This window comes from Piliocolobus tephrosceles, chromosome 7, assembly GCF_002776525.5.
Source record: "Piliocolobus tephrosceles isolate RC106 chromosome 7, ASM277652v3, whole genome shotgun sequence".
Classification (NCBI taxonomy): Eukaryota; Metazoa; Chordata; class Mammalia; order Primates; family Cercopithecidae; genus Piliocolobus; species Piliocolobus tephrosceles.
Genome location: NC_045440.1, coordinates 98,250,960 through 98,275,192, shown reverse-complemented (window position 1 = coordinate 98,275,192; position 24,233 = coordinate 98,250,960). Strand labels below are relative to the sequence as shown.

Sequence of the window (24,233 nt, the reverse complement as noted above, 5' to 3'; positions counted from 1 at the left end):
GAAGTCTCTTTTCTGGAAGTCGGCAAGCCATGTTGTCTACCAGGGTTACAAACCTGTTTTCTACTAAGTGTCTTTTGAGGTTTGCGTTAAAAAAGTGAGGTTTAGCTGTAGCACAAATGAAAGTGGTTGTTAGATTGACTTGCATTTTTGTGGAGTGATATTTTCTGGGTCATGGCATTTTTCTGCTATTGGATTTAGTAGTATGTCATTGAATTTTTATTTTGAAAATTGCCAACTTAAAAAATCTGCAGACATTTTAGCCCCTCTCCAGACCTCCAGTGGGCTTGAATAGTCCTTGGTCAACTTCTGCTGTAGAGTGAATTTTTTTTTTCTTTTTTTCTTGAGGCTGGAGTGCAATGGTGTGGTCTCAGCTCACTGCAAGCTCCACCTCCTGGGTTCTAGTGATTCTCTCACGTCAGCCTCTGGAGTAACTGGGATTACAGGTGTGCTACTTTTTGTATTTTTAGTAGGGATGAGGTTTCACCAAGTTGGCCAGGCTGGTCTCGAACTCCTGACTTCAGGTGATCTGCCTGCCTCGGCCTCCCAAAGTGCTGGCATTACAGGCGTGAGCCACCGCGCCCGACCAACCTCTGCTGTAGAGTGAATTTGGTTTGTTACCTTGGAACGTTTTCCTACAGACGTTTTCTCTTTGCTCTCACTCTGGAAGAGCTGTGCAGTTGCTTTTGGCACCTGAGTTTGTAACCTTTCCTGAGTTTCTCCTTCACAACCTCTCGTCACAGACCCAAATCCCGAAGGCACATGCTAGCTCAGCCCACATGCCAGGAAGCGCTGTCACCAGCTGGGCCATCTGACCCTAATGAGTGAGCAGCCATATGTACAGTTAATTAAAACTGAAGTCAAAATAATAAAATGAGTTTTCAGGGTGCACTGAGCAATGGCAAGATTTCCTTTTATAAAATCTGAAAACCACTGTACAGCCACCAGGAAAAAGGGACAAGCTACTTATGTTCATTCTGTGTCCTTCAGAATCTCAGTTTAACGGCTATACTGTGTATCTATGTCATACACTGAAAAATCCACCAAAAGATATTACCAGAAAGATATAGTAAGAAAGAAACCGCGGTCTCTGTCCTCCCTCAGCTCACAGTCTTGTGGGGCACTGTAAAAATGAATTTCTCTCCTTCAATGGCTGGAGTTCATGATCTCTCTCTCTTCTGTTTCCCTTGATTCTCCTGTAGGTAGACTTTGTCTCTTACCTTCATGGTTCCATAGCCCTTGCCTGCCTCTGCATTCTGATGGCTACCCCTCTTCCTTGCTTGACTATGTTTGTACTGGAGCCTGCTGCTATCAGCTGGGGAGAGTTGATTGTTACACATTCCGGAGTGATGTGAGCCAGTTGCTAAACTGTGGGTAACTTGAGATTGGCCATAGTGAGGATATTTACACCATGGCATCTGGCAAATGCTCCAAACCTGCAGTTTTAAAAAAATTATAAAGACTTTTTTTTTCAGTATTTAATTTTAATTTTTTATTTTAGGTTCAGGGGTACATTTGCAGATTTGCTATATAAATTAGTGTCATGGAGTTTGTTGTACAGATTATTTCGTCACCCAGGTGTTAAGCCTAGTCCTCATCAGTTATTTTTCCTGATCCTGTCCTTCCTGTGACCCTCCACCCTGAGGTAGGCCCCAGTGTCTTTTGTTTGCCTCTGTGTGTCCATATGTTCTCATCACTTAGCTCCCACTTCTAAGTGAGAATATGCAGTATTTGCTTTTTTGTTCCTGTGTTAGCTTGCTAAGGACAATGGCCTCCAGCTCCATCCATGTTCCTGCAAAGGACACGATTTCATTCTTTTTTGTGGCGCATAGTATTCCATGTTGTATATGTACCACATTTTCTTTGTCCAGTCTACTGTTGATGGACATTTAGGTTGATTCTATGGCTTTGTTATTTTGAATAGTGCTGCAGTGAACATATGTGTGCAAACGTCTTTATGGTAGAACAATTTATTTTTCTTTGGTGTATACCCAGAAGTGGGATTCCCGGGTCAAATGGTAGTTCTGTTTTTAGTTCTTTAAGGAATCACCACACTGCTTTCCACAATGGTTGAACTAATTTACACTCCCACCAGCAGTGTATAAGCATTCCTTTTTCTCTGCAACCTCTTTATTTTTTGACTTTTTAGTAATAAACCATTTCGACTGGCTCAAGATGGTGTGTCATTGTGGCTTTTTGGCTTGTGTTTCTCTAATGATCAGTGATGTTGAGCTTTTTTTGGGTGGGGGGAGCTGGTTGGCCAGAACATGAGTTTCCTGAAGTCAGGAATAGGGCTTTCATTTTGGATTTCTGGAGCCTAACAGTGCCTGGCATATGGTGGGTACTCAGTACGTATTTGATGAATGAATGAATGAATGAAGAGACTGTAACTAGGCTCTACAGGATACAAATGGAATAAAACCATCCAACCCCGTTTTATGTATAATGAAACAAACTGTCACAAAAATGTAGTGATTTGAGAGACCTGTTGAAAAGTCCTTACCTCCCACCAAATTGTGCCCCTTGCTGTTTTGTCGCAGTACCTTATTCCCGTATTGACGTCATTTTTAAAGTAAAGTGCACATTCTGATTGGTTCCAGGGAGAAGTTTTCTGGGTAGAGCAGAAGGAGAAGCTGACGAGAGAAGCAAGACGGTGGGAGGTAACACATTAGCAGATGACACAGTGAAAGGAGGGTTAGTTTTTCCAATTATTATTCCACTTCAGATCCACCACTGCTGGAACTGAGCAGAACCAGAAGTAGGTGAGATTTATTCCCAATTCTTTTTAACCTTCCTTTTTTCTTTTTTCTTTTTGGCTCCTTCTCTATAACCCAGGGCCTTTATGCCATGCCTTGTTTACCCAATGACCTTACCTATTCTTTTTTTTTTTTTTTTTTGAGATGGAGTCTTGCTCTGTCACCCAGGCTGGAGTGCAGTGGCACAATCTCAGTTCACTGCAACCTCTGCCTCCCAGGTTCAAGTGAGTCTTCTGCCTCAGCCTCCCGAGTAGCTGGGACTACAGGTGCGTGCCACCAAGCCTAGCTAAGTTTTGTACTTGTAATAGAGACAGGGTTTCACCATGTGGCCAGGATAGTCTCGATCTCCTGACCTCATGATCTGCCCACCTCAGCCTCCTAGAGTGCTGGGATTACTTACAGGTGTGAGCGACCACACCCGGCTGATCTTGTCTATTCTTTCTAAATAAAATAATCCCTATGTTCTAGACTGACTTTTCCCTCCCTACTTTTCTATCACAACTGCCTTGTCTTTTGTTTCCTCTTGCATGAACTCTCTATTCCTAGTTATGACTTCATGTGTTGTTCTAACCCATGTGCTATTGTAATTCAACAGAGGACTCTTGGAAACAGTAAAGATTGAACCCAAAGCAGAAAAACTCCTAAGGATGGTATCCAAGGCACTGTGGGAGAGGGATAGGGAAGATTTTAGTATGGGAGCAGAGAACATTCTAGGTGGTGTGCTTTAAATCATATCATATAAGCAATTGCCTTTCCTGCCTTCATGTAAGGTAAGTTAAACTCATTTTCAGTAGAAGAGAGCAGGGACCTGCTGACTTGGGATTTGGCATGGGAAAATTTGATGAAGGAAGGGAAGAGAACCAGGCCTAGGATAGGGCAGATGTTCACTACCATAGGTCCTGGACATTTGGAGGGTATTAGGGATATGGAGTGTGGGTATGTGCTGGGGGTTGGAGGCTGAGGGCTGGGGTGTGGTGGGAGGTGAGGTCTCCGAAAGGCACTGGGGGAGAGTGACAGAAGAGCAGAGGGAATCAGAGACAAATGTGGCCTCAAGCTGGCTGTGTTATGAGTTTAGTCTTTTGAAACACTCCTACTTTTTGTCATTGCTGCAAACTTTTAACAAGACAAGCTGCTCAGACCAGACTTGAGGTTCTGTACTGATGGCTAGGTTCATCAGATTCACTTTTTTGGAGGATTATCTAGCCCCTGCCCTGACCTCCAAGCCTTCATGGAGAAGCCAGCTCCAACTGAAAAGGAATCCCAAAGAAGGCTTCTTTACAGCCTGTTAGAGGGTTCTGGAAAAGAATTTTTGTTTATGTCAAAAAACAAAAGAGACAGAATCATTGTATTAAAATTCTTTCATTTGCCTAACTGTATGTCTTTGTTTCTAAGACAAGCTGTGAGGAGCTGGCAGGTGGGAAAAAGCCAAATCCTCAAAAATATTTTACAGTGTCGATAAGGTTTAAATGAAGATGTTATCAAGGCTTCGGGAAACTGCATCTCTTCTCTTGACTACAGTTTTCTGTCTGGGGAAGAGCATGAGCTAAAGTACAGTTTGAGAAGGTGACTTTACGTTTTTCGCCACTGGAATTGCATTCTAGAAATGCAAGCAGCATTTTTAGAAATCATTTGAATGGGGAGATGGTGCCAAGGCGGGAGTGAGTTGCACAGAGGAGCTTGTGTCAGTGTGTTGGTTTGTAACATATTGTATGAAGCTCAAATGGAAGCGACTTCCTCTTTAAAGGTGCCGGTCAGAAGCAATAATAGTAATAATAACACTGCATGCAAACTTATCTAGCACTTACTGTATATTAGGTGCTCTATGCTAAGCACTTTCCATGGATTGTCCTATTTCGTCTTTTCATACCTTGTGGGTAGTTACTCTTATAATCACCCCTATTTTACAGGCAAGAAAACTGAGGCACAGAGAAGCTGAATAGCTTGCCATTGAGTAGCAGTGGAGATAGGATTACAAACCGAGGCAGTCTGAAGCCTTAGCTCATGCTTCTAACCATTATGCTGCCCTGCCTCTTAGCAGTAGAAGACAGGGCAAAAACTGCAGCAGCAACAACAGCAAACATTTACTGAGCATCTACTATATGCTATGCACTGTGCTGTGTTTCTTAAATGCATTATTCACTTATTTTCTTAACTACACAATGAGTTTGGTACCATTGTATTCCCTTTTGACAGCAGAAGCAATTGAGGCATATGTCACACAATCAGTGGAATGGATCTAGGGGTGGTGCTGAAGCATCAGCTTGCCCTGAGCTGCTATAACTGACTACCAGAGTGAGTAAAAACACTAGCAGGGGACACATGCAAGTTTTCATACAGGCCAACCCTGGGGTCTCACATAACTGGTTACGAGCATGACCAGACCGTGCAAAAACATGTGATTTCTCTTAGCCATCCAGGGATAACACTGAGGGTGAGACTTGCCTTCCACAGCAACTGATGCCTATGTTACCTTTGGCAAGGTCCTGCCTGTTGCTGCTCTGAGCACCTCACTGCCCAGAGCCCAGCCCTCCAGGGCTACGGAGCAGAAAGCCTTTTGGTTGTTGGTGTGGGTAAAGGTGGATGGACAGACAGTGTCATTGGTTGGTTGGTTTTGTTGCCATAAAGACATAGAAGAAGGCAATTTCAGGTTTTTCTGTGTCACTCAGTTTCTGCTGCCAATATAATTCTTCATCTTTTTCAGGTAAGAAAAGAGGAGCAACAACCAATAGAATATAGAAGTTGCTAAAAGTAGAGTTTGAAGGCTACAGAGATGCTCATACCTTGGACTCAGGCCTGGACTCATACATGTGGCCGGGTTCAGGCTGAGAAGTTTATGGAACATGTCTTTGGCTTAGCAAGGAAGAATGAGGGCAGATTTTGATTTATCCCTTATTGGACTTCTCTTGAACTTACATTGCTCCCGAAGTTTGATGCTACAGATATTGAGGGGATGGTTCCTCCATACTTCCCCCTATTTTAAAATTCCTATATAAAACTTAGTTATTGTGCTTTGGGATTGGCCACCTCACTGACTTATGAAATGAGAGAGGTCTGTGACCTTAACTATCCGAAGATTTACTATCTGTGTTGGAGTTATTTTCCTGGTCATAGAGATGGACTTGCAACGACTCATCCTTGTTTCATTGCCCTAAGGCCCCAATGACTAGAGGGAAGTGTAATCCAAATTTCCTTAAGCCCATGTTTATATGCATGGGGAAGTCAAATTTCTCTGCTCACTCCTGCAGCTGTGTAACGAATGATCTCCAGCCCCATTCAGATCTCCAAGTTATTGCTGGGAGTCTCTGGGACTGCCTCTGTTTCTGTTTTGGATTCTTGTCAATGTCTGTGGTTTGAGAGCAGCACCTCGTTGCTGCCACTGTATAGCCTCCTGATGCTTCCCACATTGCAGATCCTAACGGTGGCATTGGTCTTGGCCCCTCTGCATTTTTTCCAGTTCCTAAACCAGCTACGCTCAATGGCTCTCCTCTGCATGGGTCTCTGAGTCTCCCAGAGTCCCGACTGCGCACAGCTCTTCAAGCTTGTCTGTACTCTTCCTTCTCTGAAGGCCTCAGACATGAGTCCATGGGGCTGGCTGGGGTCAGAATCAGATGTGGACTCTCAATCAACCCTCCGTCATGCCCAGACAATGGTGAATTCCAGGAGGGGTACAAATTAGTGGGATCCAAGACTCTTGTGTAATATCCAGATTGTTATTCCGACAAAGCCAGCTCAAAGATTAGAGTGAAGCTCATGTTTCCAGTCAGGCCTGGAACACGCTGCTTGGGTCTTTTAAGCTGTATCCCCTGGCTACTCAGGGTGTTGTGCCTGACAGCAGCAGTGTCACCAGGGGGTTTGTCAGCAAGGCAGAGGCTCAGGCTCCCCGCCACCCCACCTACTGAATGCAGATCTGCACTTTATCCAGTTCCCCAGGTGATTTCCACGCACTGCAGAGCCTGAGAAGCGCTGCTTCATATCATAGCTGACAGATCAGAGTGTACTTAGAAAATGATGCTGGGGAGGTTTTTCAGATCTGGGGAGCCATGCAACAGAGCATGTTTGAAGTAAATCCAATGATTGCTTGCTATTAAACCTACAGAGATTTTTTTTTTCCTGGTTTTACTTATCACTTTCATTTAGATTTGGATTTTATTTTGGGATTTTTGATTTTCGTGTTAGTCCATAATGGATCTTGATATTGTATATCAGCTTGAATTTTCTTTCCCCTTCATTCTTCATGAGTTAAGAACTCTGATAATAGAAAGAAACTATAGAGCTGACATTCAAGGAAAATCCAGAAAATGAATTCCTTTTTATCTTTGGGCAGAGCAGCTCCAGTGAATAGAGCACTGTAATAAAACCTTTTTATATGCCTGTCATAGAAAGACAAACCTTTTCCAAAGGAAATAGATTTGAGTATTTGTAAGATATGATAAACAGCCTGACAAAAACCCCAAATTTCCCTTTTAAATGTTCAGTAGGGGGAGGTTTTAACTTCCCTTGTCAGGTAAAAAAAGAAATCATTATGAAAGCCATTCCGGCTGAAACTCAGAAATGAAAACTAGACCGGATCAGAGTGGAGAGCAATGATTTAGAAATGTGTTAAAGGGAGTAGTTTAATGAATAAAGTGTCAACTTTCTATAGGAGTGAAAATAAATCACGCATGGGCTTAACCAGTTTTGTCACCTTGAATTAGCTGGGTGTAGCCAGCACCGGCACTCAGTGTAAGGAAACATTAAAATCTAATTCTCTCTGAGATTTGTATAAGTGAATTGTTAATGATGTTAATAATGGCATTGTATTCACTTTCTCACGTCCCTATTCCAGCCTAATGCTATAGGGAAAAAAGAAAATGAGCAGCATTTGAATGAAAATAGCCCTCATTTTCAAAGTTTCTGCATTCGGCAGATGGCCTGGAGCCCTAGAATCCATCCATCAAGAAACGACCTGAAGTCCTGCTGCAGAGCTGTCTAGACTCTTTGTGTTGCTGTCCTGGCTCTTGCTATCCAGATATATTAGTTTGCCAGGGCTGTTTTAACAGAGCACCACAAACTGGGTGGCTTTTTAAAGAGTAGAAGGTTATTCACTCACAGTTTCTGGAGGCTGGAAGTTCAAGATCAAGGTGTCAGCAGCACTGGTTCCTCCCAAGGGCTGTGAGAGAGAATCTGTGTCATACCTCTCTCGTAGCTTCTGGTGGTTTTGTGTTCTTTGGCTTGTAAACGTATCATCCTGATCTTTGCCTTCATCTTCAAATGACATTCTTCCTGTGTGCATGCTAGTGTCAAAGTTTCCCCTTTGCTTTTTTTCAGTTTGTGTTTTATTTATTTCAATAGTTTTTGGGGAGCAGGTGGTGTTCGGTTACATGTAGAAGTTCTTTAACAGTGATTTCTGAGATTTTGGTGCATCCATCACCTGAGCAGTGTACATTGTACCCAATTCTTTTATCCCTTATCCCCTCCCACCCTTCCCCCTGAATCCCCAGAGTCCATTATATCATTCTTGTGCCTTTGCGTCCTCATAGCTTAGCTCCCACATACAAGTGAGAACATACGATGTTTGATTTTTCATTCCTGAGTTATTTCACTTAGAATAATAGTCTCCAACTCCATCCAGGTTGCTGCAAATGTTATTATTTCATTTCTTTTTATGGTTGGGTAGTGTTCCATGATGTGTGTGTGTGTGTGTGTGTGTGTGTGTGTGTGTATATAGCACATATATATATATATATATATGTAGCATTTTCTTTATATACTCATTGATTGATGGGCATTTAGGCTGGTTCCATATTTTTGCAATTGCAAATTGTGCTGCTATAAACATGGATGTGCAAGTATCTTTTTCGTATAATGACTTTTTTTCCTCTGGGTAGATACCCAGTAGTGGGATCACTGAATCCAATGGTCATTCCAAAGTCCTTTAAGAAATCTTCATACTGTTTTCCATAGTGGTTGTACTAGTTTACATTCCCACTAGCAGTGTAAAAGTGTTCCCTTTTCACCACATCCATACCAACATCTATTCTTTTGTGATTTTTAAATTATGTCCATTCTTGCAGGAGTAAGATGGTATCACATTGTGGGTTTGATTTGCATTTCCCTGATAATTAGTAATGTTGAGTTTTTTTTGTATGTTTGTTGGCCATTTGTATATCTTCTTTTGAGAATTTTCTATGCATGACCTTAGCCCAAAAGTTTCCTCTGATCATAAGGACACCTGTTATATTGGACTAAGGTCTGCCCTAATGACCTTATCTTAACTTGACTACATCTGCAAAGGCCCTATTTCTAAGTACGATCCTATTCTGAGGTGCCTGGGATTGGGGCTTCAGATTGGGCTTCAACAGATCTTTTCTGGGAGATATAATTCAATCCCTAACACCAGGGGAGGCTGCTTCATAACAAGGTTGTTTAATTTGTTAATAACTAAACTCCATGGTCCTGGAACACTCCTGGGCATGGGGTCAGAATTTAGCAAATCATAGCTGAAGAAGTAAAGTAATTCCTTACCTAGGTATAGACACTTAAAAGCACCCTCACATGCCTTTGAGGTATAGATTATACAATACTAGTTTTATAAGTGAGAAAATGCAGGCTATGATGGTTAATACTGAATGTCAACTTGACTGGATTGAAGGATACAAAATATTGATCCTGGGTGTGTCTGTGAGGGTGTTACCAAAGGAGATTACCATTTGAGTCAGTGGGCTATAGGGTGGAATTCTGTCTTGGACTCCACTGAGTAGGGGAAATACGCTTAAGGGTTAAGGGTGGGAAAGGCAGACCCACCCTTAATCTGGGTGGGCACCATGTAATCAACTGCCAGCCCAGCTAGAATATAAGCAGGCAGAAAAATGTGAAAAGAGAGACTAGCCTAGCCTCCCAATCTACACCTTTCTCCTGTGCTGGATGCTTCCTGCCCTTGAACATCAGACCTCAAGTTCTTCAGTTTTGGGACTCAAACTGGCTCTCTTTGCTCCTCAGCCTACAGAGGGCCTATTGTGGGACCTTGTGATCATGTGAGTTAGTACTTAATAGACTTCCCTTTATATCTGTATCTGTATCTGTGTCTGTGTCTGTGTCTGTATCTCTATCTGTATCTATCTCTATCTCTACGTCATCTCTATATCTATTCCATTAGTTCTGTCCTTCTAGAGAACCCTAATACAGAGGCCCTAAGAGGTGAACAGAATATGCCCCTCATAATCTGTAGTTATCTGGTTTGTTTCCTTGTTTGTTGTTTGTCTCTCCAAAGAAAAGTGAGGTCAGGGACCTTGACTATTTGCTGAATGCTTTATCTCCAGCATCCAGCATGGTGACTAACACATGGTGGGTACTCAATACGTATTTGTGAAGGGGATGAATACATGAAGTAGCCTAACAGCAGGGGTCTGAATCCAGGTTTTCCAACTCCATATCTAGTTCTGTTTTGTTATGAATCAGTAGATGAATAAAGGAACGTATTTCCCCCACTCAGTGCTGTCCAAGACCGAATCTCACCCTCTAGTGAATAATGCATAGTGTTAGTTTGTTGCTCAATGAGACATATTATAATAGCAGGCTGAGGGAAGAAAAAACTCCCACATTTTTCTGGGATTTTTTAATTTTTATTTTTCCTAGATTTTTAAATAACAAACTTAAGAAGAGACAGAGACTAAGTGATATGTCCCCACCCGAATCTCATCTTGAATTGCACCTTCCACAATCCCCATGTGTTGTGGGAGGAACCCAGTGGGAGGTGATTGATTGATGGGGGTGAGTCATTCCTGTGCTGTTCTCAGGATAGTGAATGAGTCTCACAAGATCTGATGGTTTTAAAAAGGAGAGTTTCCCTTCACAAGCTCTCTTCTCTTGTCTGCTGCCGTGTGTGACGTGCCTTTCACCTTCCACCATGATTATGAGACCTCCCCAGCCACGTGGAACTGTAAGTCCAATAAACCTCTTTTTTTTCTTTTGTAAATTACCCAGTCTCAGGTATGTCTTTATCGGCAGTGTGAAAATGAATTAATACATTACATTAAGCAAGTGGCATTCAGACATTTCTGATTGTGACCCACAGGAGGAAATTCATTTTGCCTTATAATTTATTAACACACACAAAACTGTTATACACATTTCATTAAATAGTACTTACCCTTACACATGCAATACTGTCTGATCCCTCCCCGCTCAGGCCCTTGCTCTCTTATCCTTCTGTTCCTCCCCATTCCATTCAGTTCTGTTCTCTTCCCTTCTCTGCTCTTTTCCACTCCATCTTAAAAGTGCTAATTCTACTTCCTGGATTGATTTTATGATGCACTGAGTTGTGATCTGTAATTGAAAAATGCTGTGGTAAATACCACTAGGCATTCGTTCATCAAAATTCATTTGCCCTTTTTCTGGTCACAGTGAAATTACATTTACTAGCCTTCCATACATTGAGATTTAACCAGGTGCCTAAGTGCTGTCTAGCAGAATGTGAGTGGAAGTAATATGTACAGCTGTCAGGGCTGGCCCGTAAAAACCTCCCTGGTGAGTTCCTTTATGCTCCTTTCCTCTCATGGCTAACTGGATGGCAATTCCCAGAGAGGCCTTGGCAGCTGCTTTCTGAAGATGGCAGCGCCGTTGTCAGCCTGGGTACCTGGACTGTTACAGGAAAAAAGATAAACTCCTTGTTCTTTAGACACCTGAATCTTTGTGACAATCTGTAAGGACAACTTAGCTTCACTTATTCAATGACCAAGTAGAGGTTTGACTTTTTAAAAATACTTTAAGTTCTGGGATACATGTGCAGAACTTCCAGGTTTGTTCCATAGGTATACACGTGCCATGGTGGTTTGCTGCACCCATCAACCCCTCGTCTACATTAGGTATTTCTCCTAATGCTATCCCTCCCCTAGCCTAGAGGTTTGACTTTTGAGAGGCAACAGATCTCTGCTTAACACTGTCCTTTGTAGCTGTGGGCCACATTTAGGTATACAGTGCTGGTGTAAATACGTCTAAGAAGACAGGAGCTTACCCCAACACCTTATGAACACAAAAGTCCTGAAAGATGACCTCATCACCAAGTCTCCATTGAACAACTTTTGGTACTTGTAAGATGGCCAGATTCACACAATTACTACTGCCTTTTTATGTGTGATGTGAGACAGCACATATAGAATGAAAGTACAAATCTGTAAGAATGAGAAGACCAGAGCTTTAATGAGAAAAGATACATCAGATCTAAGTTACTATGAGAAATCCAACCTAAGGCTCACATACATTCAGAGGCCTCCCCAGCAGATAGCAAGGAAGGCTGGTCATTATGTGCCAGCTCTCCTCACATGCCAAGGACAGGACAGCAAATCATGGGCATGTCAAACAAGGCTTACATTTCCTTCTTCTCCTTTTCCTTTTATTTTTTCAATGTATTTATTTATTTTGAGATGGAGTCTCACTCTGTTGGCCCAGGCTGGAGTGCAGTGATGCAATCTTGGTTCACTGCAGCCTCCGTCTCTGGGTTGGAAACAATTCTCCTGCCTTAGCCTCCCTATTAGCTGGGATTACAAGAGTGCACCACCACACCCAGCTAATTTTGTATTTTCAGTAGAGGCAGGATTTCACCATGTTGTCCAGGCTGGTCTTGAACTCCTGACCTCAAGTCATCCACCTGCCTTGGCCTCCCAAAGTGCTGGGATTACAGGCATGAGCACCCGGCCTTCCTTTTCCTCTTTGATGTATCAAGTCCCCACTGGTACCTACTGGTATGTTGTTGCTCAATATTTGCTCTTTACCAAGTAAGGAAAATGAAATGATTGCATTTTAGCTCCTTCTCTCTCTCTTTTTTTCCTGCTGTTCATCTTATAGTAACTTCACTGAACACGACGACGGCTACGAGTAGCAGAATCAGAAAAGGAGAAAGCAGAGGTCTGCATAATTTCTATTCTGAGTTCTTTTGCATCAATAATTTAGAAATGACTAGAGACTTATATAAAGTCATTTCTTACAAGAAACCAAATTGAATTTAGGTAGTCATTTTCCCATAATTATCTTCATCACTGACTAGAAGGAAGGATTGCAGAACTAGAAGGGGCCTTTTGATTTTCTAGTCCAATACTGTCATTTTACAGGAGGCCACTGAAGCCCAGAGATGATATGGGACTTGTCCAAGGTCATAAACATTAGTTTTTGCCAGAGTCTGCACTGAATTCTGCTTTCATCATGCTTGAATCTATTATTTTCAGTATACTGTATTTCCTCCCAGAAGTGAGTCCTGTTTTCTTCCTTCTCTTCCTTGTTCCCTCTATCCCTTCCTCCTCCTCCTCTTCTTTCTCCTTCTTCTTCTTTCTTCTTCCTTCTTTCTTCTTTCCAATGCTGCTGAGAGCTGTATTCTTTGTGGAGCAAACTGCTTGCCTGGAAGCCCCACTCTGGACTCTGGGATGATGACTATATCAGTCTAGTGGGGCATATCCAGATTAGGTCTATATTTATATTAATACCTGGAAGGGTATTACTATGCCATGCCACACCATGCCATGCCATGCCGTGTAAAGGTAACAAGCAGGACCTGCTGGGTATGATGTAACTCCCACCGCGGGATTAGAACATTATGTAGATTACTCTAGGGGTTACCCAAGCTTGATTATTTACAACAATCATGAATACTATCCAGTGGTGGTGTGAGATTCATTTCCACTTCCTAACCTCCTGGGGAAACCCTCAGCAAACTGTAGCCAAGAAATCATCTCAGTCCTGGTCTGATCCAGGCATCTTTTCTTACGCCATCCTCATCCTGCTGCCCATTTCCATGTGGCCAGCACTGTTTTTGTCCCCAACCACTCTGAGGGGCCATTGATTGGTTGTATCTAGCCCTTATTAGCATTTGTAGAGAATTCTAAGTCCCTCTCTGCCACTAGTCCAAGTTCATTTGCAGCATGAGTCTATGTGAATAGTATTTAAAGGAGACTGATGTTTCTCAACATGCTCTGCAAAAACATCTGCATAGTTGTCAGAAGTGTCCTTTTCCCAAGGCTCCAGGGCTTGCTCATCTCTGTTCTGAGCAGTTGCCCTGTGTGCCACTACCCCTGGGTTCTGTCTCCATGTTTTCTGCTACACTGTGGCATTGGGAAGGGATTTCTGCTTTGGCTTAATTTGGTAAAAAGAGTGACTTCTGTATTGGAGCCAAGCAGAAGGTGGGCTCTATTTTGGCTTAAAACACAGGCCATTGTATGTCCCAGCCAATGGAGCTCTACCAAGCACTCCCCCTGGCTGCTAAAAATCTTGATGTGACTGCTTATCGTTCCATGTCTTTCCTCTCAGCATGGAGTATGTAGGTGTATCAAAGTACCAGCTACCCCCAAAGCAATGCTCCTGATTTGGTAGGGAGAGAAATTGATCCTATATGGTCATATAATTTGATCTTGATTCATTAGGGTCCCTCAACTGAGTTGGGGAGATGAGAATACCTCCCAGTGTTTTGCTTTTGATTTGATCCCAATTTCAGAAAAAGTGATTTGGCGGTCACTGACATTGTGCTTTTAAAAAACCACAAACCCAAACCAAAACACTGGTGAAGTGGTGTGTCCAGGGTAGAAGACTGGGCAGAGGGTGGCACTTGTATTCCCAGGTGAGCAATGGCACCAGATGGAGTGAGGGGCCAAGCGACATTGACTTTCCACCTGCTGTGGTTCTCTCCTCTTCTGTCTCTCTACTCCTAACCCTTACCTCCTTTCTCCTTTCTGATTTCTGCTTCTGTTTAGCCCCTCTCATATGCTCACCGCTTTATTAAGATATTCAGGTGTCCACCAAAAATGTGTACTCTCCTTTCTGTGTTGTGGGAAGGTTACCAGGAGAGGGCAGTCCAAGCAGAGACTTACCTTTTCTGTCCCTGCTTGCATACACATTTGCCGTGATGGAATGTGAGCAGAGTAACATCTCATCTCTGGGTCAGGGCTTTAGAGAGTGGGGTGCCTTCTCTGCTGCCTCTCTCCTCTTCCAGCAGTCCAATGTGAAGGACTCTGGAGCTCTGGCATGGTGGTTGCAACCTTGGCATTCATTGGAATCACCTGGCGATCCTTAACGTCCTAGTGCTCAGAGTCCACCCCTAGGGATGCTAATTAATCAGGCTGGGCTGTAGTCCCAGCAGCAGGAAAAGCTCCCTAGGTGATTCTAGGAGACAGCTAAGTAGGAGGACTGTTGCTGTAGAGGAGGGTTGTAGCCATAACATGGAAAGCATCATGGGGAAGAACGCTGCCCATAGACCAGGAGCACTCACATTGGAAAATTACTTAAGTGAGAAACCTTTATTTTATTAAGGCCCTGGAAAGTTGGGATTTATTTGTGATAGCAGCTCAGTTGCCTCAATTATTATATCTTTTTAATGAGCACAGAGAGAATGCGTCCTGAGCATGCTGAGATTTCATCCCAACACCTGCCATCTGCTTTGTTCTGTCAGATTAAACTGTCCCACAGGTGGGTGACTAAGGTGCTGGTGGGATGCAGAGACGCCCCTCCACCCTGGCACACCCCCGTGCTAGTCCTGCCATAGTGAGATCCTTGAATCAGGTAGCAGCTCCCCTGGCAGCGAAAATCTCACACGTGGAGATAATCGTTGTTTTATTTTAAAGATGGTGATTCCCTCAGGTTTGCATTTGTTCTGTGATTCTATTAGGCTTTGCAATTCTGTTTACTGATATCAGTGCTCAGGATGACATTTTCTACTTGTGGGTTAGTGATGATACCATATTTAATTTTTTCTAAGCTTTCTGATACCACTCAGTGGGAGAAATAATTGTTGGTGTTCGATTGCAGAATGTTTCTCACCTAATTGTCTCAAAACTGCGGGGTATGTATTTGATTTCTTTGATTGATCTGTTTTGTGTATGTATTTTTCCAACATCTTGAATAATTTAGGAACAATCCTAAATTTTGGTTTGTGGCTAATTTGTTGCGTGGCAATTATACATGCTCCTGAAGCAGCATATTTCACTAAGTGTCTGAAAGCAGAAAAGAATTGCTTTATAGGAAAACATTGCTCTGTGAATTTGGGCACGCTGTGTAGCCCATCAGGTTCCTGGAAACCTGGTGCTTCTCTGAAAGTAAAGTTGCATTTTGAAAGGCAGAGGTCAGTCCTATCTCTTGACATTAGCCTTGATGGGTTGGTAAATTTTCTGTTTGTTCTAAGCTCTTTCCCTTGTGTTAGTTGAAAGCAATCATGAAAGGGAAAATGTCTGTCGGAGCTCCTGCACCAAGCTTGAAAACCTAGCCACAGGGAGGAAGAAGGAGCATGCTTGTTCACCTGTTTTTGTCCCATTTTCTTGCACCTATGATCCAACTCTGTGGGAAGGGAGGTCAGTTCTGGAGTGGAAGTGACTGTGGCAGGGAGGTAAGCAGCAATAATACAGGTGCCCTGGAACCATTTAAGGACACAGAGAGGGCTGCCCAAGTGGGCAATAATCCACCCTCAAGCAGGGCAGATAAAGGGATTCATCTTTACCAAACTGTGTACTTTTCTCCTGGTGCCTTAACGGGCTCCCCAGGTAAAAGGCTGGGATTTCACCTGCTAGATCTAAGAGCTATCATGTTCTTCTTCTTGTCACTGGAGACTGCCCTCTTTGTCATGCTCCCTTCTTGGAAGTTTTCCAGGATCAAAACTCCAGAAGAGGGACAAGGTGGGGAATGGGTCCCCCTTTTCTCTTCCTCACAGGGGAACTTAATTAACCGTCCTCATTGAAGGCTCAGATCCTCCTTGCCACAAATCCCCTCCTCAAAGGGATCTTAAGCCTTTGGGCAGGGTGTGAATTCGTATTTCCTCAATGATCTTGCAGCCAAAGACCACTGGGCACGCACCTGTGGTTAAACAAGTTGAGTTTATTGTTGGTTGCTATGAGGGAGACCATACCACAGGGAACTGTGGGGAGCCTCAGCAGAATGCGACACATATATACCATGGAATACTACACAGCTGTAAAAAGGAATGAAATCATGTCCTTTGCAGCAACATGGGTGGAGCTGGAGGCCATTGTCCTAAGCAAATTAACACAGGAACAGAAAACCAAATACCACATGTTCCCACTTATAAGTAAGAGCTAATAATTGTCCATGACATATGGGAATAAAGATGGTAACAATGAAACTGGGGATTTCAAATAGAAAGGGAAGGAAGGTTGAAAACTACCTGTCAGGTACCGTGTTCCTACTTGGCGATGGGATCATTAGAAGCTCAAACCTCCGCATCACACAACATACCCAAATAATAACCTGCAGATGTATCCCCTGAATCTAAAATAAAATTTTTTTAAAAAGGCAAAACATCAGGATTAGATGCGTTTAAGACCTGGATGCTTTCAGGAAGCAGGGGGATTTTATTGTTGGGTATCTTAAACAGGCCTCTATAAGGTAGGAGTAAGGAATCAGGCCAGAGCTCTGATGGGTAAAGAAGCAGCTGTCTGGCCAGGCGCGGTGGCTCACGCCTGTAATCCCAGCACTTTGGGAGACCGAGGCGGGTGGATCACCTGAGGTCGGGAGTTCGAGACCAGCCTGACCAACATGGAGAAACCCTGTCTCTACTAAAAATACAAAATTAGCTGAGCTTGGTGGCACATACGTGTAATCCCAGCTACTCAGGGGGATGAGGCAGGAGAATCGCTTGAACCTGGGAGGCAGAGGTTGTGGTAAGCTGAGATCATGCCATTGCACTCTAGACTAGGCAACGAGCGAAACTCCATCTCAAAAAAAAGAAAAAAGAAAAAAAGAAAAAGCAGCAGTTGTCACTCATTAGCACAACAGGGGGATGTTTGGTCGTTTTTGTGCATTCAACAATGTTTCTAGTTTTGTCCATGCTCAGGCATGTTTTTTGGAGTGTTCTTGTTTTGCTTTGATTTGTTACAGTTGTGGAGTGGACTGGTGTGATATTGGGGTTCTGTGAAATTGTCTGTGTTCAACGAGACTATGAATGCCAACACCAGCTCCTAGCAGCACCGAGTCCTGGCTGACAGAACCAGGCTCTTTCTGGGATGTTGGGACCTGTTTTTCTTGTACTCAATTTGGTACACTCTTGTACAGCTGTATTGACTGTTAAAAGATAGAAATACTTCTGTACTGTGTAGTAATTAGCCATGGCCATGAGCCTTCTGAGGGCTTTCTCATCTCCCTGCCCCTCGTGCCTGCTTCCCCTAGACCTCCCCACAACCCACTGGTTAGTGGTAGAGCAGGAAACCTTCTAGACCTTGCTGCAGCTCAACCGCTAGTGTCTGTTCTGATGAGTCAGTGCCGTGTGGTCTCTTTTGGTAACGTTTTCAACATCACCTGGTTTTGAGTTTGTAGCTTCTCTCTACATTAAGATTGAGAAGGGACAAGAAGACAGAAGAAAGTTAGAAGAGAGAAACAAAAGGCAAAAGAGAGAGCGAAGTGTAAATAAGTGAGGGTGAAGATAGGAAAGGGTGAAAGACATCTAGAAAATGAAGAAGAAGGCTGGACATGGTCGCTCATATCTGTAATCCCAGCACTTCGGGAGGCCAAGATGGGTGGATCACCTGAGGTTAGGAGTTCGAGACCAGCCTGGCCAATGTGGTGAAACCCCTTCTCTACTAAAAAATACGAAACTTAGCTGGGCATGGTGGCACACACATGTAATCCCAGCTACTCAGGGGGCTGAGGCAGGAGATTTGCTTGAACCTGGGAGGCAGAGGTTTCAGTGAGCCGAGATTGTGCCACTGAACTACACCCTGAGTGACAGGGTGAGACTCCATCTCAAAAAAAGAAAAAAAAAAAAAAAAGAAAATGAAGCAGAAATGAGGCCTGAAAAGTGAACTTAAAAAAGGGTTAAGAAAAAAAAAAAAAAAAAAAAAAAAAACACCTGAAAGGAAATCGGTGAGAATGAAGGGAGGAAGAGAAGAAGGGGATTGAGAAGGAGAGGAAGGAGAGGGAAATTCAGGCCAAGGCACGCCCTTGTGTTGCGCTGCAGTTCAGTTATATTGAATATGTCTCAAAATGAGTTTGCTACCAGCTGGAGCTTAGAAAACAATCATTTCGTTCAACAGAAGTTTGGGTTGGAGTTGGATCAAATTTGACAGAGTTTAACCTGTAAAGAAAGAAGGAAATGGAACTCTGCAGTCTGATGGCCACTTGTGGCCCAGCGTTCTGGAAGCTGTTAGAATCCGCAGCTTGGTGCTTTCACCGCTTTTCTTTCTGTTTGCATCCCATGATGCTCCTTTCAATCACAACTTGCATGGTTCCTGTGCAGGTATGAAGAATCTCACTGTCTTTGAGTTAGGATGAAAAACAGTGAGTGTTTCCCTGCCAAGTCTCCGAGAGAAGGAAGTGTGAACAGATGGTGGAGGAAACTGCACAGAGAACCTTGGTTCACCCCACCGTGAGGTGAGCAGGTAATCACACACGAAGGCTCTTTCTCTTCCTCCTGTGAGTAACTTTTACAAATAGCCAGTGGGAACCGGGGAGTGGAGGGGGTGGGGGCACGCGTGAGGTTCCTTTCCTCTGAAGCCTTGGTTCTTTAAATTGGCAGCATAACCACTTTTTCCGTGCACACAGAGGGATATTTGAAGGCATCAGTGAAAAGGATGCAGAAGGTAAACATGGAGCAGAGGACACGGTGGGTTGGCAGATGTGGGCTGGGTCCTGGAAACCCACATGGACCTGGAAGTTTACTCCATCCAGAGTTCTCATCGTGGCTCTCTGCGCTCTGCCTCTCTGGGAATCTCGGGCAGTTGGAGACTTTCTGGACGCTTCTCAGTGCCTGGCTGTGTGGGGTAGAAGCAAGTATTTGTGAAACTCGGGCTAGGGTAAAGTAGGTAGGGTACTCATGGTGTGAATTTTCCATTAAAGTTTTCTTTAGAGATTGTTTTTCCTGAGAGAGAAATTCGTGCACTGTTACACATACGACTTTAAAAAGCCCCCACCAGGCTGGGCGCAGTGGCTCACGCCTGTACTCCCAGCACTTTGGGAGGCTGAGGCGGGCGGATCACGAGCTCAGGAGTTTGAGAATGGCCTGACCAATATGATGAAACCTCATCTGTACTAAAAATACAAAAAATAGCCGGAGGTGGTGGCGGGCGCCGAAAGTCCCAGCCACTCGAGACTGAGGCAGAATGGCTTGAACCTGGGAGGTGGAAGTTGCAGTGAACGGAGATCGCACCACTGCACTCCAGCCTGGGTGACAGAGTGAGACTCAAAAAAAAAAAAAAAAAAAAAAAAAAAAAAAGCCCCCACCAGCTCTGGGTCTTCTTTGTGTGTGTGTTGTGTTTTGTGTTAAGAAAATCACTGATGAAGTTGTTCTTCCAGGGCTTGCGGGGGTCGGGGTTGGGGGAGGTCTTTTATCTAGGCACTAGATGTGTAGTGTGTCTAAATTTCTTTTTCTCTGCTTTACAATTTTGGCTGGATGAATATTCCTGGAGAGATGAATTTCCTTTCTGGTTGTGTAGGAATCGGACATTTTCACAGAAGAGAGTTGCTTTGAGACCCCAAATATCTTATGTCTACTTCCATGGAAACACCTCATGTGTATCGGAGATAACAGTGTGTATCATATGAAGTGGCAACATTTTATCCAGCAGTCCCAAACCTGATCATATTTTTTCATTCCTAATCCCTTAAACGGGCCCCAGAACCTCATGAGAAAGCCCAGATCCCTGTAGGATTTGCTTCCTCCGCACTTCTCTTGCCTCATGTCTCCCCACTCCCCCTGCAAGTTGCCTCCATCCTCTCTCAAGAAAATCCTGGACATCGCTCAGAATCAGCCCTTCTAGGTCTTGCTTTTCTGCTAATGCACGGGCTGTTTCTCTGTTCCATAAGAAAGCACTTAAGGAACATGGGCGTTCAAACTGGAGAAAAGGGAACTAGGCTGGTGGAATAAGGGGAAAGCTAAAAGGGAAAGGAGGTGAGCAACAAGTCCACCTTTCTGCATGGTCCAGGACACACAGCCCTCCTGTGAAAGTAACTCACAATTTTCCTGTGCCCAACCCTCACCAGACACCTGCGTGTCAGCTCGCTGCAGCCCAACCTTGGCGTTACCAGTGCTGCACAAAGCCTCCTTCAACAGACAGCGTAAACACCATCCCATAAACTCTCCAGCCAGCCTTTGTTTCTTCGCAGTCAGCTTCTGCTGATTTGCCTGTTGTCTCTCTGGCCATGTATTTTCCTACTTTCTCAAATAAATCTGCCTTCCTTCACCTACAACTGTCTTGGTAAATTCTTTCACCCCCACACCACTGGCCATCATTCCCCCATGAGAGAACACACTTTTTAATCGAGCAGAAAGAACATGTGGCAAGGAGAAGGGATGTGCTCAGGGAGTTTTGGGGTTTATTATGAGGATGCTCATGAAATCATGAGAAACAGAAAATTGTCTTAGTCAGTGGCACTGGCCGAACTCACAAAAAACAGGAATGATAGGAATGATCTTTGGGAATGAGGCCGCAGTTCAGTGTATACCATGGCTTATCTCGTTCTGGGATCCCTCAGCCAGTGTTCTGTCTCGCAGAGTCTTAGCGGCTTCTGTCCATGCTGTCACTGTTCTGACATGACTGGCTCGCTCTGTTCTGTACCTCTAGGCTCAGCTTGTCATGGCTTCTGCTTACTGCTTTCTTCCAAGTGAATTTTTCCACCTCTGTTGCCCCTGTGTCTGTTTTCCTCTCTGTGTCTCACATCGAAATTCCCTGAGACAGGTACTCTGTCTAGGCAGTCAGCATGCAGGATAGAATGGCATCAATGAGCTGGGCTTTGTTCTGGGCCACCTCCTGCAGGGCACTGGCCAACCATAGGGTAGCTGCCCTTAGGTCAGATGCCAATCCCTGGTCCAATCACCTGTGACCAAGCTAGCAGAGTTACTTGGTATGAAACGTGTCAACCTGGGATAAGAAGCCTCAGAGAGGGGTTGCTGGTGGGTTGGTATAGTAAAGCTTTTCAGAAATAATAGTATAAGATAGCAAATAAGTGTGGCATTAGTAAAATACGCAATTAGTGCTCTAGACGAGGCCAGAAGAGGCTGAGATCATGATGATCTGGGGTGGGCTTTCCTCTGCTTAAAGTCTCAGGGACAACCTTCTCTGAAAGGCATAAGGTTCTTTATGAGATCAGGCTCCTGCTTGCCTTGCCAGCTTGACTTCCAGCCCACAAATGCTATGTTCCAGTCACTGGGGCTCCTGGCAACCTCTGGATGATACCTCTGGATGATAGTAACATGTCCATGCAGGGCCACTAGGAAGAACTCCAATTGTTCTTTAATTTTGAGATGACACTTTTTTTTTTTTTTTTCTGAAACCTTACCTACTCCAGACACTTAATATCTCTTCTCTTCCCTGCAACCCTCTGTACCTGCATTTATTACAGCACCTAGAGCACTGGGCTATGATTATTGGTTGACATGTCCACTTTGCTCACTAGATGGTTAGGAAAGGGACTGATTGTGATTATTATTATTTTTTTCAGGGAGAGCCTTGCTGTGTCACCCAGGCTGGAGTGCAGTGGCATGATCTTGCCTCACTGCAACTTCTGCCTCCCAGGCTCAAGTAATTCTCCTGCCTCAGCCTCCTAAGTAGCTGGGATTACGGGTGCCTGGCACTACCGCCTGGCTAATTTTTGTATTTTTAGTAGAGATGGGATTTCGTCATCTTGGCCAGGTGAGCCACTGTGCTTGGCTGGGACTGACTGATTTACTCATCTCTGGATCCCAGCAGCGAGGCCAGTGCTTGGTACCTACCACCACTGCTAGGACTAGCTCATGGTTTTGGAGCTATTAGTCTGCTCCTTGCACAATTTCAAAAGTGTTATATGTATTAACTACTTTAATCCTTCCAAGAACCTTATAAATAGGAGCCGTAAATATCGTCGTTTTATGTTTTGGGAAGTTGAAGCACGGACAGGTTGAGAAACTTGCCCAAGGGCGCATGGTTAACAAGTGGTGCAATCAGGATTCAAATCCGGCAAATTGTTCTGGAGTCTGTGCCTTGCCCACTGAGCAATACTGCCTCTTGGCAATGAATGTTGTAGAAGAGTTAGTAGGTATTCCGTTTTTATTGAGGAAATAAAGAAGCCACTCCTGGGGCTTTGAGGGAGAAGGAAAAGGCAGGGGAAAACATCCTAGGGAAACAAGGCATCTGAGAACATCCAAAGGACAATGTGTGAGACTTGGGAGGCGGAGCAGAGCTTGTCAGTCGGAGCACATCAAAGGGCAAGACAAGGGGCTGGGCTTTTGAGGAAGGTAGTGACACGATTAAAAGGAAATTTAAAAAAGGTCAATCTGGCTTCAGGATACAAGGTAGTTTAAAATGGGAAGGGAATGAACACAACTAGGAGGCCATGGACATAGTCTCCTGAGGCAATAGAGTGATGGATTATTAGCGTGGACCTGGGCTCAGACAAATGAGGGTCTGAGTCTAGATTCTGTCACTGTCATTGTGTAGCCTCTCTCAATCTCCAAGCTCCTGTTCCTTCATCTACAAAACAGGAATTATTACTCACCTCTTAGGTTGTGGTAAGGATTAAAGGCATGTTTGCCAAGGGCTTAGCACAGAACCCTGACCTTATTCTCCTTTTGTCTTGGTCAAGATGATAAGGGCTTATGCTTGTGTAGTAGCACTGGCAAGAAAATGGATGGGAAAATGAGACTCACTAGAACTTGCTGATTGATGGCTGCTGAAAAGTTGAGGCAAGGAAGGGTCAGTGAGTGAATGGTCAGTGCAGGGGGTGAACTCAGAGGGCCTGGGTTCTGGGTCTGGTTTTGTCACTGCTTTGGCCACATCATTCATCTACATTGCTGGATCTCAGTTCCTCCTCTAGAATGTAAAAATGGTAGATTGACAGTTGCTCATTTTTCTTCCCACTTGGAATGCTATGACAACATGGCTGGGGGGTTGGAGTCTGGACAACTGGGAGAATATAAAAGATGCCGAGCTCTGCTTACCTCTTTAAAAGAGGTCCCCAACCCCCTTTTATTAATCCTGTCCTTTGTCCTGTCTTTGATTTGGAAATATTATTGTTTTGTTCTGGGAAAATGACTCTGAAATCTCAGCCACTGATATAAGACTTGGTTATTGCAGCAGAAGGTGGATCAGAGAGAAGTTTTTTTTTTTTTTTTTTTTTTCTGGAGTCCTCTGGTCTCCCGATCCGGACTTGAGCTTCCTCATTTCTCTGAGGGACGGAAGAAGCTGACTTCTCTAGTAATTTACCCTGTGCTTTCCTCCCTGCAGGCAGGACCCATGATCTTCTTGGTCAACTTCACAGCAGGTTTGTGGCGATGCTTTTTGGATGTCTTTTCCCTTGGACATTCAAGCTTAGCATCCTCAAAGAGAAAGAAAGTGGGGCCTGTATCCAGCAAGGTACACATGCAGTCCCCTGCTAATCAATGTTTTCATATTGTGAGCACTTCTCCGCCTGGAGTACATTCACTGTGGGTGAAATTAAATATCTGAGCAGTTGCTGAAGCCTTTAGTGAGCTTGTTTCCATGGCAGCTTCAGAGGCCTTCTCCTAAAAAAGGAATAGTTTATTTTCAATTAACAAAGGGCAAAGAG

The 24,233-nt window shown here is 43.9% G+C and overlaps 1 long non-coding RNA gene across 1 annotated transcript in view; it reads left to right on the top strand.

Moving 5' to 3' along the window:
- Positions 1–19,129: 19,129 nt before the first annotated feature.
- The window catches only part of LOC111520889, a 508,845-nt gene continuing 503,741 nt past the window's right edge, over positions 19,130–24,233 (top strand). Inside the window, exon 1 of the long non-coding RNA XR_002724789.1 lies at positions 19,130–19,507. This is a non-coding gene — a long non-coding RNA (uncharacterized LOC111520889). The remainder of the gene's footprint in view (positions 19,508–24,233) is intronic.